The following is an 18,917-nucleotide window of genomic DNA, read 5'->3' as shown; positions in this document are numbered from 1 at the left end:
GTGTAGAGAATACGGCTAAGGACACAGCCCTGTGAGGTTCCAATGTTGGTGGTGATGCTGGCTGAAGTCATGTTTCCAATCCTGACAGACTGAGACCTGCTGGTCAGGAAATCCAGGAGGCAGTCACAAGGGGTGGGGTGAAATCCAAGTACTGATAATTTGTGAGTATGTTTGTGGGGGACAACTGTATTAAAAGCAGAACTGTAGTCAATAAAGAGTATCTGACATAGGAGTCTATTTTCCAAGTGAGAGAGGGAAATGTGAAGAGCGGCTGTGATGGCATCAGAGGTGGACCTGTTGTGCCTGTAGGCATACTGCAAGGGATCAGTAGTATCCAGTATACTGCTCTGAATGTGGGCCAGTACCACTCTCTCAAGCACTTCATAATGATTGGAGTGAGTGCCACTGGCCGAAAATCATTCAGGCAGGATGGGGGATTCTTCTTTGGGAGTGGAACAATGGTGGTGGTCTTGTAACAGGTGGGAATGATGCCTTGACTGAGGGAAAGGTGGAAAATAGATGTAAGAACATCAGCCAGCTCGTTAGCACAAGTTCTGAGGGTGCGTCCAGGTATATTGTCTGGCCTGGCAGCTTTCTGGGGCTGGATGACTTTCATTATTTGTTCCCAACGCTAATTCAATCACTTAATTAGTGTTTGGGGTGAAGGTGGAGGTGGGTTACACCTAGTATCAGCTCTGTCCTTTCTTGTTCAGTGTCGATGGACAGGTAGACAGATCAGACAGGAGTCCCCATGGACTATGATGCTTGCAGATGACATTGTGATCTGTAGTGAGAGTTGAGAGTGGGTTGAGTCTAGTCTGGAGAGGTGGGGATATACTCTGGAGAGAAGGGGAATGAAAGTCAGTAGAGGCAAGACTGAGTACGTGTGTGAATGAGAGGGAGCCCAGTGGTATAGTGCAGTTACAAGAAGTGCTGAAAGTAGATGAGTTTATATACTTGGGGTCAACTGACCAAAGTAATGGAGAGTGTGGTAGAGAGGTGAAGAGAGTGCAGGCAGGGTGGAGTGGGTGGAGAAAGGTGGCAGGAGTGATTTGTGACCAAAGAATATCTGCAAGAGAGAAGGGGAAAGTCTACAAGACAGTAATGAGACCAGTTATCTTGTACGGCTTAGAGACAGTGGCACTAACAAAAAGACAGGAGGCAGAGCTAGAGATGGTAGAGCTGAAGATGTTGAGCTTCTCTTTGGGAGTGATGAGGATGGACAAGATTAGGAATGAACATATCAGAGGGACAGCTCAGGTGTGACGATTTGGAGACAAAGTCAGAGAGGTGAGACTGAGATGGCTTGGACATGTGCACACTCTAAAACATTGCAGGTGTGTTTAGTTACGTCCATTTGCTACCTCTCTTTAACATAAAGAACTCTTACAAGTTTTGGATGTTGAATTCAAAACTTGCAAGAGCTCTTTATGTTAAAGAGGGGTAGCAAGTGGACATAACTAAATGCAACTGCATGTTTTAGAGTGCAGAGGAGGGACCCAGGGTATATAGATGAGGATGGAACCACCTGAGGATGGAGCCAGCAGGCAGGAGGAGAAGAGGGAGGCCAAAGTGGAGGTTTATGGATGTGCTGAGGAAGGACATGCAGGTGTTTGGTAAGACAGAGGAAGATACAGAAGACAGGGTAAGATGGAAACAATTGATCTGCTGTGGTGACCGCTAATGGGAGAAGGAGATAAAGAAGTATTATGGGCCTTTCATACCGGAGGCATCAGCCACGGCAGAAGAATAATTATTTTCAATGAGATGCTTTGCTTTTTAGACACGTCACAAGCATTGCGTCAAAAGCCGAGCTAAAGCGACGCTTCTGCCGAGAGTGCACGTTGCCGCTTGTCGACAGGCTGCTGCGGTCAAAGTTCAACCCAATCCAACTTTCACCGCTCTGAGCTGTGACGTAGCTTCACGTTGTCCAATAGAAATGAGGCATCAGGCCAAAATACGGAAGACTGCAGTGCAGAAACCACCGATCTGTACACATCAGTGACAGAAATGTGTCACAAGACTGCTCCTTTATACAGAGTAGTTTTCTGAAGAAAATCCTTCTAAATGTTTTTTTAACCTCAAAATTTATTTCTGATTACTGTAACAAAAAGACTTTTAATTAAAATAGTAAAAAAAAAATTATTGAGAAACCTTTCTTCATCTGTAAATTAAAACCATAAGTTACCTGTTATTCCTTGTTTAACATAAGGAACCTTGGACATTTATTTTAGACAAATAAAATAGCATAGAAATGTGTACAATTTTTAAATCTGGTAGATTATTCATATCTCATTTCAACCAGAAAAACAGACACTGTAAATAAATACAAATGTTTATTATGAATGTAACGGGAGATAATTTAACAATGACTGCAGTGTGATTGTTAATGTGACATAAACCTCATGATGAAATCATTTTTAAGGGTGCCTTCACACATAGTGCGAATTTGGTCGAATTGCGCAATAATTACACATGAAGCAGGAATCGTATGCAAACCGTGTAATTCCGTAGCTGCTTCCAACGCCTCGTACACCTGTTGCTACAACTATCTGTGCACAGCAGCGGCTGAAAGAGTGTGCGCTGTGTGAGCACATCAAACTCTCGCTTGGTAGGTGTTGGCCAAATTCCAGGTGACACACACAAACATCTAACACTGCTCGCATGGCACTTAGAAAATGTGTGGCCATTCACACTCTGGGAGGTCCAAGCTTTTCTCTTCTACCTGTAAAGCCCACGGAGAGTCAAATGACCCCAAGATCCCCCGTGGAGAGCTACTTCTGTTATGTAAATTTGCTGTCTGTGTGCCTGCTTAGCTGAAAGGGCTGCTGATTTGTGCTTAGGTGGATAAATAACTTTACCCTGGGGGAGAGATGAAATTTTGTTTTCTGAATTGTATTGAAATGCGACAGGTATACTTGTGGCAAATGCAGAAAAGACCTTCCATGGCAGTGTGGGGACTGTTAGTCATTGTGAGTGACTGTAACCTGTACCTATTGTATATATTTTGGTTTTCTGGTGTGTTTTTGGTACATTTTGGTACATTTCAATACAATTCAGAAAACAAAATTTCATCTCTCCCCCAGGGTAAAGTTATTTATCCACCTAAGCACAAATCAGCAGCCCTTTCAGCTAAGCAGGCACACAGACAGCAAATATGCAAACACAAGAATGTGGTTAGCCAAGTCAGCCTCTCCCCTGAGGTGTTCTGAGGCTTCCTTGTTTACATAACAGAAGTAGCTCTCCACAGGGGATCTTGGGGTCATTTGACTCTCCTGTGGGCCTTAGAGGTAGATTGATTTGACCAGTCCTTGGCCTTGTCAGAGTTAACACGACAACAGTCTGCAGACAATCACTGTCACACTCGCAGTGAAATTTGTCTAAGTGCCCCACAACTGTGGCTTTGGTCTGTGTGCTGAACTGACAGGAGGTGTGGCTATGACAGAAGCGGTCGTGGAGATCTGTCATTCTGGACATCCCAGCTGGACAGTACTATGTTTGGACAGACATGGACTAACAACTGACCACTGTCATGCGTGTGTGTCTGTTTGCTGTCATCAAGTGGACAAAAATAAAAACATATCACTGTGGTGACAGGCTGCAGCAAGTGAACACGCACATGTGCACAGTGTGCATGGCGCGCACATGGACAGGCTGCCCCCAGGTTGAAATGGACTGTGAGGTAAATTGCAGTCAGATGGCCCTCAGATTACACATGGACCGCCGTCAGGTAGGTGTCCCATCTTGACGGTGCTCGGAGGGTTCTGAACATGTGCAACACACTCGGGGCCGCCGGCCGATTTTGACTAATTGTGTGGACTCTTGCAGATGGCTGTCAGAACGTTTTGGAACTGAAATCTGACACTTTTCGGATGTGCGCTGATTCATATTTCTGATGCCATTCTGCGGGATTCCAGCTCTGTGTGACGGGGGTATTAGCTTCATAGTGGAGTAGAGTTGAGAAGGTGCAAATGCTACAGGCTCAGACTAGCTTGTACAGCTTTGTGCAGTTGCAAATGTGACCTGTAAGCTGTCTCCTGAATGAGCTTATGATTTTTGTATGGGTTTGCTGAGTTAGTCGGCCTAATGTCTTTTGGAAAAGGACACATCTTCTTCCTATCTGGCCTAAAGTTTTTTTTTTCAGCTGCAAACCCACAAGCCACATAAATGAGCTCATACTTTTTTTTTATTGATCTTCATTTGCTCATACTTACAGAATACAATTAAAATAGCACAAAGTGAAAGTTTTAAATATATTTTTCTTCCAAAAGGTGCACTAAATCAAATCATTGTCCAGCAAGACTGCCACTCATACAGTGCATATTTACCAGCTTGTAACTGCAAAATTGAGCCAGTATCACAATGATGCACATCTGGATCAGTTCTATTTTCCCTAGATATCTATAGTCCATCTTTTCATTCATGAATTCTGAAAATATTTCATGACAGGCAGAGATTGCATCTATAGGTATCTCACAACTCTTGCATTCAAAATAATTTAGGATACGTCAACGCCGTAACAGAACTAAAATTCCAGCTTTATAATTTGGAGTTTTCAATGCATTGTTGTGATTTTCTTCTATCTTCTTTATTACCGCATCATATATAGCAATACAAATCGTAGAACCATGTTCTCTTACCAGACAAACTAAAAAAAAGTTTTCTATCGCAAAAGGGATTTTAGAGATTTTTCTCATAGCAAAAGGGTCCCTCAATGGTCATTTTGTTAAATATAATTCATCATAATGAAAAATATATTACTTCTGACTTATTAAATTAACTGTTCTGCAAAGTGGAACAGGAATGGAACACTTGAATGTGTATTTTTTTATATGTATACCCAAAAAATGACGGAAATCGGTACAACTGGCGGCCATCTTGAAAAAATGGTGGCCATATTGAAATTTTGCATGGCTATCCAAACTTTTCAAAAGAGTTGGTCCTAGTGAGCAAGTGTGCCAAATTTTATGTTTCTTTGTATAACTGAAGTATTTTTCTCCTTTTCTGCTGCACTAATATATGCGCAGGAGTCCCGGACATTTGTGTATTTACACCTAGCAGCTCCAAGATTCTTTCCGCATCATTTGTTTTTGTTAAAAATGTTTATTCTAAACTCTGTTTTCTGTGACCTTAATTGGATGCAACTTTTAAAATGCATATTCAGTTTGGACTTTTGTGTTTGTGTGCATGTGTGCTTGTTTTTTGTTTTGTTTTTTTAAATAGCTCATTTGGTGGATCCAACAATCACAAATTTTAATGGATCATTTGCCTACTCCAGCGATCACACGATAGCACACCTCGTGTTGAATCTTTTATAATATATAAATTTAAAAATATAAATATATAAATGCATACAAACTAACCAGCTTTGATTATTTTTAGAATCCATATCCTGTGAGTTACAGAGCTCTGTGTGGGTTTAGTTGCAGCATGGAAATCATTTGTGTGACTTAATTACTATAGTAACTGATGTGGATAAGACAGCAGATGAGGACTGCAACATGGACACATAGATCGGATCTGGTCAATTATTCAATATGTAAGCAGTCAATCAGTAGAATCAGATTTGAATCGGTCATGCAAAACATCAAATTTGAACTGGTAGTTTAAACAATGCTAAAGGCTTCTGTGGCTGAGTGGAGAAACTAATGCTTCACCAGTTACACCATTTTATGGTGGAGAGGAACAGAGATGAAATGACCTAAAAGGAATATGTGAGTTTCAGCTGTCATTTGGCAGAAGGCACATGGAAGACTTGAGCACTGAGTATGATCTGTTTTTGTTGTAACAGTCATGTAGCAATGTTTCCATGTTGGAGTGATGTAGTGGTGTGCTCTGGTGAATATCTAACAACAGAGTTTCATGTTTCACTCCATATTCTCTCTCACTCTCTATCTCTCTTTCAACCACTTCCTCCTCTGTATTCTCTGGCTCAAAGTGACACATAACAAAAGCCATTCTGTAAAAACTGTAATCATCCTCTTGTCTGTGCTCATTATCGTAACAGCCACTGTCCAACATTCTATTGAATTGGAATTATATCTACAAGGGTTCATCGCAGTTGTATGTTTTGTACCACAAGCCATGCAACAAACATTTTCCATTAAATTCCCCCCCTTTTTTGGGGGGGATTTTGGAAATTTGAACGTGAGCATTTAATTTCATTCTCCCCGTGAGCAAGTTACAAATCCCTGTGCCCCAAAACATCCTCAAATTCCATTTATTTCTTCTGCATAAGTCCAGTGGAATTTACCCCAGTGTGCATTTACTGACAGGATAAGTACGTACGTGGGTGGCATGTGGGTATTGGCCAGTGCTTCCATCTGTTTAATAATGGATCACAAATTCCTTATATAAACACGGGGAGTGGGTGTGGCTAAAACGCAATCTGACATTCCAGCACTGAAACAGCAATTTTTGTTACTCTGTGCTTGTCTTAAGGCTTATCCTGTTTTATTCATATTTTTCTTTGGTGTATGGACAAGAGACATAACTACGAGGTCTGTTAGAAAAGTATCCGACCTTATTATTTTTTTCAAAAACCATATGGATTTGAATCACGTGTGATTACATCAGACATGCTTGAACCCTTGTGGGCATGCAAGAGTTTTTTCACGCCTGTTGGTTACGTCATTCGCCTGTGGGCAGTCTTTGAGTGAGGAGTCGCCCACCCTCTCGTCGATTTTTTCATTGTTTAGGAATGGCTCAGAGCTGTTGCTTTGTTTGATAAAAATTTTTTCAAAACTGTAAGGCACAACTGAGTGGACACCATTCAATAAATTCAGCAGGTTTTCGGTAAAAATTTTAACGGCTGATGAGAGATTTTGGTCTGGTAGTGTCGCCGTAAGGACGGCCCACGGCGCCTGACGGCGATCTGCCCTTCGAGGCGGCAGCGTCTCGCCGTTTCAAGTTGAAAACTTCCACATTTCAGGCTCTGTTGACCCAGTAAGTCGTCAGAGAACAGAGAACTTTCAGAAGAAGTCGGCATGAGGAGTTTATTCGGACATTCCATTGTTAACGGACATTTTGTAATGAAAGAACGTGCGGGCAGAGTCGCATGTCGGGCTGGACCTGACCGCGGGGGGTCGCGACAGGAAAAACACCTCCGTTGGAAACCTTAATGGACAAGTTGGAACATGCCCAAGCTGTTAAACAATTTCTCATTTACTCAATTGTTGAAAGCCATCAAAAGCCGCCTGAATTTTACAAATGGTTTTCAACACGGAGGTGTTTTTCCTGTCGCGGCGCACACAGAGAATTTGCGCGCACGTCTTTCATTACAAAATGTCCTTAAACAGTGGAATGTCCGCATAAAGTCTTCATGCCGGCCTCTTCTGAATCTTCTCTGTTCTCTCACGACGACCTGGGTGAATTAAGCCTTAAATTAAGATGTTTTCAGGTCGAAACAGGCCGATGACGGTGCCTGGAAGCATTGCGCGACGTCCCGCTCCGTGGGAAGTCCTTACAGCGACAGAAACACCCCATAATCTCTCATCAGCCGTTAAACTTTTCACTGAAAACCAGCTAAATTTCTCAAATAGTGTCCACTCGGATATTCCTCACAGGTCCAGAAAAAATTTTGATAAAGCAACGCGCGCTGTCTCGAGCAGCGTGTGAAACAAAGGAATTCAGCCGAGAGGGCTGAACCACATCTTACTCGAAGCCTGCCGACAGGGAAATGACGTCACCGACGCGTGAAAAAACTCACGCATGCGCACGAGGGTTCAAGCATGATTGGTGTAATCGCACGTCATTCAAATCCATATAGTTAAAAAAATAAAAGGGTCGGTTTATTACCTAATAGACATCGTATAAATTAAAAATGAGTCATAAAGATGCCAACAAGGCCCCAGTGGTCTGCAGGTGTCCTCATAGCAGATGGCCTGAAAGAATCCTTTGGATTTTCAGACAATGTGTAACAGATGTAGCACTGTGTTTTAAGAAACTATAGCACGCAGTCTTAAGCACATAGTCTAAGTGCATTTGGGGCATTGTCCAACTCCACTTTGCTGTTTACACTGTGTGTAAATTGAGTGCAATGGGGTTCTACTTACCCACTTGATTAGTCATGTGTGTGACTAATTAAGAATCAAGCTAATTAGTTTGTGATATTTCAACCCTTTGAAAGCTGGAAGAATGTGGCACACTGTTTCTCAGATGGTGAACGTCACCATCTGAGGTAACAGAATTTGCATTTAAACCATCAAACCACATGATTGGACCACAACCCAGCACAGACTGGAGTGTATGCACATCGTAAACCCCTTGTAACGAGTATCTGACTATTGCTTCAAATAAATATCAGACTAAATCTGTATTTGACTTCATACCACATTTTTGGTGGTTTCTACTCATTATGATAACAATGTTCCAACACTGTGCCTGTCAGTGCTGTGCAGTGTTGCCAGATACAGCTAATGATTTCCAGCAAAAAGGCTAGTTAAAAACTGCATTAGGCCACAACATGAATTTCAAAATCGCCCATTCTAGCAACATTACAACCCCTGGCAAAAATTATGGAATCACCGGCCTCAGAGGATGTTCATTCAGTTGTTTAATTTTGTAGAAAAAAAGCAGATCACAGACATGACACAAAACTAAAGTAATTTCAAATGGCAACTTTCTGGCTTTAAGAAACACTATAAGAAATCAAGAAAAAAAATTGTGGCAGTCAGTAACAGTTACTTTTTTAGACCAAGCAGAGGGAAAAAAATATGGAATCACTCAATTCTGAGGAATAAATTATGGAATCACCCTGTAAATTTTCATCCCCAAAACTAACACCTGCATCAAATCAGATCTGCTCGTTAGTCTGCATCTAAAATAGGAGTGATCACACCTTGGAGAGCTGTTGCACCAAGTGGACTGACATGAATCATGGCTCCAACACGAGAGATGTCAATTGAAACAAAGGAGAAGATTATCAAACTCTTAAAAGAGGGTAAATCATCACGCAATGTTGCAAAAGATGTTGGTTGTTCACAGTCAGCTGTGTCTAAACTCTGGACCAAATACAAACAACATGGGAAGGTTGTTAAAGGCAAACATACTGGTAGACCAAGGAAGACATCAAAGTGTCAAGACAGAAAACTTAAAGCAATATGTCTCAAAAATCGAAAATGCACAACAAAACAAATGAGGAACGAATGGGAGGAAACTGGAGTCAACGTCTGTGACCGAACTGTAAGAAACCGCCTAAAGGAAATGGGATTTACATACAGAAAAGCTAAACGAAAGCCATCATTAACACCTAAACAGAAAAAAACAAGGTTACAATGGGCTAAGGAAAAGCAATTATGGACTGTGGATGACTGGATGAAAGTCATATTCAGTGATGAATCTCAAATCTGCATTGGACAAGGTGATGATGCTGGAACTTTTGTTTGGTGCCATTCCAATGAGATTCATAAAGATGACTGCCTGAAGAGAACATGTAAATTTCCACAGTCATTGATGATATGGGGCTGCATGTCAGGTAAAGGCACTGGGGAGATGGCTGTCATTACATCATCAATAAATGCACATGTTTACGTTGATATTTTGGACACTTTTCTTATCCCATCAATTGAAAGGATGTTTGGGGATGATGAAATCATTTTTCAAGATGATAATGCATCTTGCCATAGAGCAAAAACTGTGAAAACATTCCTTGCAAAAAGACACATAGGGTCAATGTCATGGCCTGCAAATAGTCCAGATCTTAATCCAATTGAAAATCTTTGGTGGAAGTTGAAGAAAATGGTCCATGACAAGGTTCCAACCTGCAAAGCTGATCTGGCAGATCTGGCTGATCTGTTTGTCACTCATTAAGTCCATGCCTCAGAGACTGCAAGCTGTTATAAAAGCCAGAGGTGGTGCAACAAAATACTAGTGATGTGTTGGAGCGTTCTTTTGTTTTTCATGATTCCATAATTTTTTCCTCAGAATTGACTGATTCCATATTTTTTTCCCTCTGCTTGGTCTAAAAAAGTAACCGTTACTGACTGCCACAATTTTTTTTCCTGATTTCTTATAGTGTTTCTTAAAGCCAGAAAGTTGCCATTTGAAATGACTTTAGTTTTGTGTCATGTCTGTGATCTGCTTTTTTTCTACAAAATTAAACAACTGAACGAACATCCTCCGAGGCCGGTGATTCCATAATTTTTGCCAGGGGCTGTAATGCTGGGTGTGAAAATGATGACTGTGTCAATGGGAAACTACCAATGACACTTGCATGGCACTGTGTGATGCTTTGAGCTCCCTGGAAGATTGGGGTCTAAACAGTATGGTTGATGGATGAGCAACACACAGAACAGGCAACCAAACACTGTTAAGGTCACACCTACAGTTAGACTTGAGTCACTATTTGCCTTAATCTTGTTTTCATAATGTGGGATAATGGTAAATTACATTAAAATGCGGAGAACATATAGACTGAAAGGCTTTAGGTCAGGTTTGAACTCATGGCCTTCTTCCTGTAATCTGGTCACTTCATTCTGTTTGTTGTCAGTGTAAAACTGGCCATGTTTGCCAATGGTGGCACTGTAACAGGTCAGGCTACTGTAACGGAGGCCAGCAGGTGTCGCTGTGCAGATGTAGTTAGTAAACCTCACTCCCAACAGATCAAAAGGATTCTCTGATCACAAGGCCAGAGCCCTGGGTTTTGGCCTTCTGGTTAGAGAGTCTGATTTCCATACCGACGATCGTGAGTTCACATCCCGACGTGAGCGAATGGGTGGAGTCATAACAACACAACGTAGAGTGCAGCCGCTACACTACAACTCAATGTACTTCCTCTGATTGCCAAGCACCAAGTCTTCCTGAGCAGGCACACCACTTGGCAATAGTCAGGACATGTTGTTGTTGTTGTTTTTGTTTTTTCCCCTGGAGCTCAGTGGACTTCCAGCCACACCCGCCCCACTAGCACATGGCTCAGGATGGCACAGAGAAGGCACAGCACACATTCCTTCCTAATTTCTCTGTGTGATTCTTTCAGTGCTCTGTGTGAAAATTAAAAGCAGACCCACCCCCAAGAAAAACCTAAGGTGGGTGATGAGGCTGACTGAGCTCCAGAAAAGTTTGAACACATTCAAACCTTATACGATTTTAAATGAGCTTTCCGGAATTGTTCTGATCTGTACCGAGCAGCATGCTGACCTCCGCCTGAGACACAAACGAGCCGTGTAAAGGCACCGCTTTGGAAACACATCAGTTATGGTTGTCTTTATGATTTTTTTTTTTTTTTACGGCAACATTCATACATCTATCCAAAGAAAATAATTCATGCATAGATTTAGAACTCTGATTGTCTTCTTTATTTTGTCAGAGGAGGAGAACATGATATAATTTGGCCTGTGTTTCTGAATAATCACACTTCATTTCCTGTCTCACACTGTTTAGTTTTTTGCACCCACGCTGCTGGGATCGACGGAGCCCTGGAAATGTCATTGCAAAATGTTTTGCATGTGGAGAGAACGTGCGCATGTTTTATTATATTGTGCACACGTTTTGTTATATTGTGCGCTCGTTTTATTACATTGTGTGCACAAACGTGCATTCAATATTGTCGTGACACATAAATGTTGGCTGTTAGCCAACAAACCAGCAGACAGTGTGATACATTTCCCCTTTAGAAATGGATCTGGTCAGAGTGTATTATCATGGTTTGGGCGCACAAGGACATACAGAGAATTCCAGCTGCCCAGCATGGCATCATCTGGAGGTTAAGCACATTAAAAAGGATGCTCAGGGTGAAGCGTCTCCCCGTCGTGAGGATGACAATTTAGGTCATATTATGAATTTCATTTTGAACAAAAGGGAAATGTGTGCACATTTTATTAATTCGAGGGCTCGATTAAAAGAAAACGTACGAACTTTTATTAATTCGAGGGCTCGATTAAAAGAAAACATACGCACGTTTTATTAATTCGAGAGCTCGATTAAAGGAAAACATGCGCACAACTTATCATGGTCAGAAAAAAATATCACTTTAAGTGACCTAGCCTGGGTTCCGTAGGGATCTCAACCCAGACACATGCGCATGCTCAGTGCATCTGTCCACACACTGTATAACCTCACATCACACTACGCTGTTAAACTGTGGTGACTTTTGATCCTGGGTCCTTGGTGTTCTGCAAGTTCAAGTGGAGGACGAGTGGTGCTCTTCTTTAAAACATGCCCCTCACCCCTTTTATAGTGTTTGTGCCACTGACCTTTCCAAGACAGATATGTTTGTGCTCAGCCTCGGCCGTGGCTTAAGGCCAGTATCCAGTGATTTATTTCATGTGTGCACTTGAGTAGATCCGCTCAGCTGCATCTGTCTGCCTAAGGCATAAAAAGATGTGGTCTACATCCTGGACAGGGATAAACATCCTCCCCACCATGCACAGTGATACACCACAGATGTTGCATGGAGGTGGCTAATGAAAGATCTCCATTAATTTCATGTTATAGCTCCGACACACAGCAAGCTGTATACTTTGCAGCCGCTTCTCACAGAAAAGCAAGCAGCAGAAAACTCTGCATGGTGGTCAGCAGACTGTTGTTTGACATCCAGGCTGAACTGTATCTTGGGTATAATTTCTTGCTGTCTTTATCTCACAATGACCTGGAGTGGCTTGTAAGAAAGTATGTGGTCGCAGAAGCTGTAAATGGGCTCTGGAGATTTTATATTCATCCTCTGAGAGTTATGTCAGCAAACTCTCAGAGGTCATCATGAAAATGCATGGATCCCACTCACTTCCATAAACCGAGATTGAATAAAAAGTTTTCAAAGCGAGTGCTAAATGCCAACTGTTTGTTTCTTTTCCAAGAGATTTTATGCAATACATATTTGCATGAGCCCAAATTGGCTGTTTTTTTTTAATGTTCATTTGTTTGTTTCAAACTGAGAAGTATTGCTTGTGCAGTTATTTTAGACTTTTTCTTCTGCGTTGGCATGAAATTCACCTGTCTGATCCCTCCCTCCTCCACTAGGGCTCATTTTTATGCATGTTTATTTTTCACCACAAATACATACTGACATTAATTTCTATTCATAAATAGTATTTAGTCCAAGTGTTGTGGTTTTTCTTTTTTCACAGACATGCAGAGTTAAAGGCCCTTCACACATAGTGTGAAGTTTGGACAACGTTTGGACAAATATGGCGAAACAGCGCAAAACACTTCAAATTTGTGCACCGTGAAACATCGCGCCGACGGGCAGGCGTGCATGACACTGGCACGGCAGTTTTCGCACGTGACGGTGTCTGTCGAGCAGGAAGAGCAGCTCATGGTGCTCCAGCTGCTCATGCTGTGTTCCATGGGATGAGCTGCACCACATCGCACTGCTGATTTGGAGGAAAATGAAATAAAACCAGCTGTATAATTATTGAATATCACAGAGTTGATATAAATAATACATAAAGGGGGACGCAATACAGAACCCCCCCGGTTAAACAACCCTGGTAACAAAAAAAAAAAACACCACTCACAAGATTTAAACCCACACCGCCTGATTATCAGATGGCAACTCTACCACTGCACCACAATCACTGTCTCATAACAGGAGCGTGAAATGGCTCTAATCAACAAGCACACGAATGTATTTTCTAAAAAAAAGAAGAAAAGCGCTGTAATAACTGACCAAACAGCGTTTGCAATGGTGTATTTCTGCTGATATGTGACTGAAAGTGGCGTATTTGTCGTACTGTTGGCCTGTCATATGGTCTTGCGGCGCGCAGCTCACTGTCCTGTCAGACGTGATGTTCAGGTCACCTGCTGCATGTCCACATAAACTGACTGTCCGTTCCAGCTGGTCCTGTCAGTGTGTGCACTCTCCAGCCCCTTGCAAGTGATATATGTTTTTATGTTTTCGATGTGAGTACAGGAAGCACACATGCGCGTGTCCGTCAAAACATGGTGCGTGTTCTGCAGCTCTGATGTTCAGGACCAGCCATGTCAACAACTGCCACGCCCCCGTCTGTACAGAGCACAGACCAAAATCCCGCAGGAGATGCACCTCCCATGCGGGGGGGGCAGAAGAACGTGAACCCCACGCATCCATGTGTTGTGGGGGGAGCCGACGGCATGCGACACCTCGGCAACTCCACAGTTGTGGGGAACTTAGACAAATGTGGAATATGGAAGTAGACAGTCACTTGTCGTGCCAACAATGCGACTGGCCACACATTTTCTAAGTGCCATGCGAGCGGTGTTAGATGTTCATGCGTGTCACCTGTAATTTGGCTGACACCTACCGCAAGAAGGTGCAATGGGTTCATACAACAAGTGAATCATTGTGATACATTTATACCAGACCATGATTCAGCAAAGGTGTTCCATTATGGTTAGGGGTTCGGGACGGAACCGAACTGTTTCAGGCAATGGACCCAAATGCAGGAAGCTGGGCATCAGAAGGTGTACAAAGGAAAATGTATTTATTTATAAACAATAAATATTTATATTTATATTGTTTAGAGGTGCTGCGCTGGGGTGCCTGCAGTATGGAGACATGGCCCACTTCCTGGCGGTGAAAATAGAGAGCTGCAGTATCCCGAGCCAGTCTTGAAGGAGAATGATTACTAAAGTTCAAGGACCTGGACCAGGTGGAACACTTGCCTCTGAAACCAGGAACTATAGGAAATAAAGACACACAGGGTGAGTGAATGCACTCGTAATGCTGGAGCCACAAAACAATCACAGTTCACAAAAGGCTTAACACAGGTTGGTTTGGAGGTGAGGAAATAAAGTTCTCGTCTTAAGAAGTAAAGTTCTCTGTTCAGGAATTGTTCAGTTCATAAATTGTATCCAGAGATCAGCGGTTAAGTGTTGCGCGTTGTGATGCAGTTCTAATGAAGCGGGTCTTGATACAGCTGGGTTCTTAATTGTTTGATATCAGAGTTCATGCAGTTCTTTGGAAGAGTTCTTGGAACAGTTCTTTATCATAGCACAGTCACAGGCAGGAATGAGTGAGAATGGGATCCCACTAAGATGAGGAACTTAACTGGCATGTAGCAGAGTTGCACTGTGAGCAACTCTCCTCAGCTCTCAAAGTGACGTAGCTGTGCAGGTAGCCAGGAACCAGGAGCCAGGACAGCATGGGAGCTGTTCAGGAATCATCTGGAACACTAGGAAAGACAGTTTGCTGTAATACGGGAATTAGAGGGGAGACCAGGTTACCTGAAGTTGAGCTGCGGGAAGCTCTGGTGTCTTAAGCACACAGCAGGAAGACGTGGTCATAGTCACAGAGAGGCAGTCAGGCTTGGTCCTTGGCTTGGACTTGGTAATGATCTGGATCATGGATCGTGGCTCTGGAAGAACCCGGAAGGTCTGCACGAGTCTGGAAACATCTGGCAATGCTCACAAGTATCTGGCAACTACTAACAGAAAGTCAGGGTTTAAATAGTCTGTCAATAATCAATCACTCACCTGATCCAGGTGTGAAAAGTAACTGAGGGTGCCATCTGGTGGGGAAACTAACGCAACTAACAATGGTTAAAAAAAAGAGTTAAAAGCAGGATCCAGGGGAAATCCTGACAGTGTTCACTTTTTAGCCACAGACATTTCAACTGTTCTGTTACTTGTTATCATAACGTCATTGCATCACATTCAAGATTGTGTAAATTAAAATGATAAAAAGCAGATTATAAAGTTTATTTTCTCTGTAGTGGTGAAATATGTGCCAAAATGCAGGAAACGGCACCTAAAATTTCCAAAATTTATGGGGGGAGCATTCCCCCCAGACACCCCCGCCTTGCTCATTCGCAAATCCAATCACCCCCTTCTAAAATCCTAGACCTGCCCCTGCATTAGTGTTTAATTACTTGCAACAAGTCAATTGTTTCCCCCCATAAAGTTAGTCTTAGAATGAGCCCTCCATATCTGCCATGTTGCTGTGTCATATTGATATAGTAGCCCAAAAGACACACACTTACTCCATCATTCACATTTTACAATATAGCTGCAAAACATGGCTGGAATCAGTGATTGTTCCCCTATTCACTGTCTACTGGTTGCTAGTGGAGGCTAACAAGTTTGAAAACCCTCATTTTTGTAAAACGGAAGCTCATACATACTGTTTAACACATGTGCAGGCAATGGAGCCCAAGTTCCAACAGCCAAAGAAGCAAAAATGTGAAGGAAAACAATACTGTAACCAGCAATGGCACAATGCAAAATCTACAATCTCAACACCAGGTGGCACAAAATCGTTCAGCAAAACTATGATGGCCATTTTATTTATTTATTTGTCTTTTACAACAGAATAAACTTTTGTTTGTACACTGTATGAAGAAACAACATCTCACAGCTCTGCCATATGCTCTGCACAAGTCCTTTTTGTGCAGGTTCATACTGACTCAGTCGCGCATCCGGGCACTCTGTCTGTGAGCTCTTAGCAACACCGACTGGTGTGTAAACAATCAGTAGCGGACAATGAAGTTGATGCAAGTTTTTCATTTTCACCACTGTTTTGTTTTTTTTAATACCTTGGCAATGCGAGGCAGTGGGTTGTACCAACAAAGCCAGAAAGAAAATTAAAATCCATCACGACACACCAAGAGGATTATGTTTCACATCGATCATGCATTTGGGGGAAATAATCAGCAGCTGGAACCCTCCTGGAGGAGACCAGCAATTCACAATGCATACGCGATATAAATGATATAAAATACAAAAATACCTGGTGTGTCTATGAGGTAGGAATAAATATCAGGATACTGAACATCTGGCTCTTATGTGGGATCATTTTTCTATTGTCCAGCTTCGTGTTGATATGGACGAGTTGCCAGTCCTGCTGCTGTTAATTTGGTTTTATATCTCTCCCAAGCGATATTATCCAAACCCTCTGAATAACTGAAGGCCACACTAAGGTCCCAACAACAGAAATATAATGAAATTCAAACAAATAATTAGTTAAATCTGGAATTCAAGAGCAAATACCACTCCCACATACACAATGTATCTCTATGGTAAAACACGCCGAGAGCCACGGAAGTAAACTGGCAGTGATGTGACCAAGTCAGTGTCAGTACAGAAATGACATGGGAAGGGAACAGAGTGCATCTTGGGAAGACGGAGATGGATTTGTGGCAACGCCTAAAAGTGCAAGAAAGTGGGTTTAGGTGGTTTGAATAGCTGATCAAAAAAAAAAGGACGTATTTATTGTTAAAAGACATATGACAAAGGAAGTCCAGAGGGGAAAGTCAATATGAAGGTGGATGACTAGAACAGGTAGAACTGAAAGACGAGGGGCTGATGTCAAGGAGGATCATGCTGTAAAGTTGATTTGAGCCCACAAAAATAGAAGACACAAATCACTGGGCAAGAAAGAAATTTTTTTTTTTTTTGCAAATATAGCTATACAAATTAGCATTGTTAATTTTATGTAAACAGTCCAACTGAATCCGCGATATCACGCAGGGTTCAAATGAGACTATGGTGCCCTATTAAAGTTAGTGGTTAAAGATGAGTGAATGTGAGTTTTTTGGGTAATAGTCAATGAAAAATAAAGATTTTCATATATCGGCAGATATATTGGAAAATTAATTCTCCCTAATATTGATATCATATCACCCCCCCCCCCCCCCCCCCCCATGAATCCATATCGACTGAACTCCAGTATTCTCCACACAAGGGGTCAATTTCCCTTACTGAATTTATTTACAAGTTCCGACAGAAGCAAAAATGTATGATTTCAGAGTTTTAAATATTTTTGACCAAAAAACTTTTTTAAATAAGTTTTAGTGGCACTAAATTCAGTCCACTAATGGTTTCCACATTAGCTGAGAAGCTAATCTGTGAACAAAAATGTTAGCTTCTCTAATTAGCAGTTAGCCAGGATGACCATATTTTGATCACCGAAATCCAGGACACTCGGCCCGGCAATGAGATACTCAAATGATACTCGAAGTTTACTCAAAGATTCTCAAAGAAGAATACAGTGAAAACCAGGACATTTTCATGACTTTCTAAAAAAAAAAAAACACGACAGCCAGGACAGGACGTGAAAAACAGGACGTTTGGTCATCCTACAGTTAGCAGAATGGTGCCCAAAAAGATGCTGTTCATATATATTTCTCAAGTAAATACAACCCCAATTCCAATGAAGTTGGTACATTGTGTGAAATGTAAATAAAAACAGAATACAATGACTTGCAAATCCTCTTCAACCTATGTTCAATTGAATACACCACAAAGACAAGATATTTAATGTTCAAACTGATAGACTTTTTTGTTTTTGTGCAAATATTTGCTCATTTTGAACTGGATGCCTGCAACACATTTAAAAAAAGCTGGGATACAGGCAACAAAAGACTGGGAAAGTTGATGAATGCTCAAAGAACACCTGTTTGGAACATTCCACGTGTGAACAGGCTAATTGGAAACAGGTGAGTGTCATGATTGGGTATAAAAGGAGCAAAGATGGAGCAAACACTTCAGAAAACCATTGTCAGTTAATACAGTTCGTCGCTACATCTACAAGTGCACTTTAAAACTCTACCATGCAAATTGAAAGCCATACATCAACAACATCCAGAAACGCCGCTGCCTTCTCTGGGCCCCAGGTCATTTGAAATGGACAGATGCAAAGTGGAAAAGTGTGCTGTGGTCTGATGAGTCCACATTTCAAATTGTTTTTGGAAATCATGGACGTTGTGTCCTCCAGACAAAAGAGGAAAAGGACCATCCAGATTGTTACCAGTGCAAAGTTCAAAAACCAGCATCTGTGATGGTAAGGGGGTGTGTTGGTGCCCATGGCATGGACAACTTACACATCTATGATGGCACCATCAGTGCTGAAAGGTACATCCAGGTTTTGGAGCAACACATGCTGCTATCCAAGCAAAATCTTTTTCAGGGACATCCCTGCTTATTTCAGCAAGACAATCCCAAGCCACATCCTGCATATGTTACAACAGCGTGGCTTCATAGTAAAAGAGTGTTGGTACTAGACTGGC

At 41.9% G+C, this 18,917-nt stretch overlaps 1 protein-coding gene and 1 long non-coding RNA gene across 2 annotated transcripts in view; one reads left to right on the top strand and one right to left on the bottom strand.

The window, feature by feature from the left end:
• asic1b (acid-sensing (proton-gated) ion channel 1b) overlaps window positions 1-18,917 on the top strand; it is an 856,126-nt gene that overhangs the window by 190,803 nt on the left and 646,406 nt on the right. The gene's annotated exons all lie outside the window — the stretch shown is intronic.
• Window positions 16,729-18,917, bottom strand: part of LOC117506540 — a 19,786-nt gene continuing 17,597 nt past the window's right edge. Inside the window, exon 3 of the long non-coding RNA XR_004559499.1 lies at window positions 16,729-16,958. This is a non-coding gene — a long non-coding RNA (uncharacterized LOC117506540). The remainder of the gene's footprint in view (window positions 16,959-18,917) is intronic.

This window comes from Thalassophryne amazonica, chromosome 3 (assembly GCF_902500255.1).
Source record: "Thalassophryne amazonica chromosome 3, fThaAma1.1, whole genome shotgun sequence".
Classification (NCBI taxonomy): Eukaryota; Metazoa; Chordata; class Actinopteri; order Batrachoidiformes; family Batrachoididae; genus Thalassophryne; species Thalassophryne amazonica.
This window is presented reverse-complemented; position numbering and strand designations above follow the sequence as displayed.